Source organism: Dasypus novemcinctus, chromosome 19, assembly GCF_030445035.2.
Source record: "Dasypus novemcinctus isolate mDasNov1 chromosome 19, mDasNov1.1.hap2, whole genome shotgun sequence".
Lineage (NCBI taxonomy): Eukaryota > Metazoa > Chordata > Mammalia > Cingulata > Dasypodidae > Dasypus > Dasypus novemcinctus.
In genome coordinates this window covers 28,712,470-28,714,082 of record NC_080691.1, presented here as the reverse complement: position 1 = coordinate 28,714,082, position 1,613 = coordinate 28,712,470, and the positions used below count along the sequence as shown (strand labels likewise).

Sequence of the window (1,613 nt, the reverse complement as noted above, 5' to 3'; positions counted from 1 at the left end):
CCAGGGGCCCCAGGAAGGAGTTTGGGCATTTCCTTGGCACTGTAAGGGCATGTGCCTCAGATTCTGTATCTAAAATAAGGGGACAGGGGAAGCAGATATGGCTCAAGCAATTGGGCTCCTGTCTACCATATGGGAGGTCCTGGGTTCGATTCCTGGGGCCTCCTGGTGAAGGCAAGCAGGCCTGCGCAGGAGTGCTGGCCCATGCAGAGAGCTGGCACAGCAAGATGACACCATAAAAACAGAGAGTGGAAAGACAATAAGAGATGCAGCAGACCAGGGAGCTGAGGTGGCACAAGAGATTGAGCACCGCTCTCCCACTCTGGAAGGTCTCAGGATCAGTTCCCAGTGCTGCCTAGAGAGAAGACAAGAAGACACAGAAGAATGCACAGCAAATGGACACAGAGAGCAGACAACAAGTGTAAAAGCAATGGAGGGGGGGTAGAATAAATAAATCTCTAAAAAATAAAAAATAAGGGATCAGTGTTCACTTCAGCAGCACATATACTAAAATTGGAATAATACAGAGATCAGCATGGCCCCTGCAAAAGGAAGACATACAAAATCCATGAAGCATTCCATTATTTTTTCTTGTTTTCTTGTTTCTTAAACTCTTTACTCCCTTGCCTAAAAAATAAAAAGGGAACAAATCATATCTACCTCATAGGATTGTTGTGAAAAGAAACAACTGTAAAGTGAAATTAAATAAACTGTAAAGTGTTAGCATAATGGTTGGCTCAATATTAATGCTCAATAAACAGTCATAATTACTACTGAAAGGTTTTAGGAAGAAAAACAACATGATAGTACTAATTACTGTTAATATGAGAACTACTATTAATTAAATACCTGTATGTCCCAAGTATGGCACTAACCATTTTATGCACAGCACTATTCTTGAAAATATATTAAATTGCTTCATGTATTTTTTTAAGTCATTACTTCCTGTCTCTCTCATTAGAACAAAAGTTCCATGAGGGCAGGGACCTATCTATCTTGTTTGCTGCTGTATCCCCAGTGCCTAAAATAGGGCCTGACACATGAAATAGCAGCTCCATAAATAGTTTATGAATGAATAAACAATGATAACTGTTTATAATAATCCAGAGGAGTAAATATAATTAGCTTGATTTTACAAATGAGGACACTGAAGTTTAAATCATTCAGGCTAAAACATGGACAAAAGATGCAAGATAGAAAAGGCTAGAGGCAAGGAGACCAGTTACGAGGATGTTGCAGACATACAGAGAAGAAAATTGGGATGGAGAGAAATTACCAGATTGACTAGATATTAAGAAGGTGAGAGGGGTGGGGGTGGGTGAGTGGGTAGATGAATGGATGGGTTGGTGGGTGGATGTGTGGGTAGGTGGGTGGATGGATGTGTGGGTAGGTGGGTGGGTGGATGGATGGATGGATGGGTTGTTGCGGGGGTGGATGGATGGATGAATAGGTCTTCAACGGTCTCTAATGCTCCAGCATGGAGCATTTTATTCACAGAATGGAGATTTTTACAAACAGTAATCAAAATAAATATCAAAATATTATCCAGATGATAAGGGCAGAGTTTGTAACATTGTAAGTTTCAGGAAATATTTCAACCCTCTCCTAAATGCTTC

At 40.7% G+C, this 1,613-nt stretch overlaps 1 non-coding gene across 1 annotated transcript; it reads left to right on the top strand.

The window, feature by feature from the left end:
• Positions 1 to 480: 480 nt before the first annotated feature.
• LOC111765631 (U6 spliceosomal RNA) lies at positions 481 to 585 on the top strand. The gene has a single exon (XR_002797929.2). It is a non-coding gene; the product is annotated as a U6 spliceosomal RNA (small nuclear RNA).
• Positions 586 to 1,613: the final 1,028 nt, after the last annotated feature.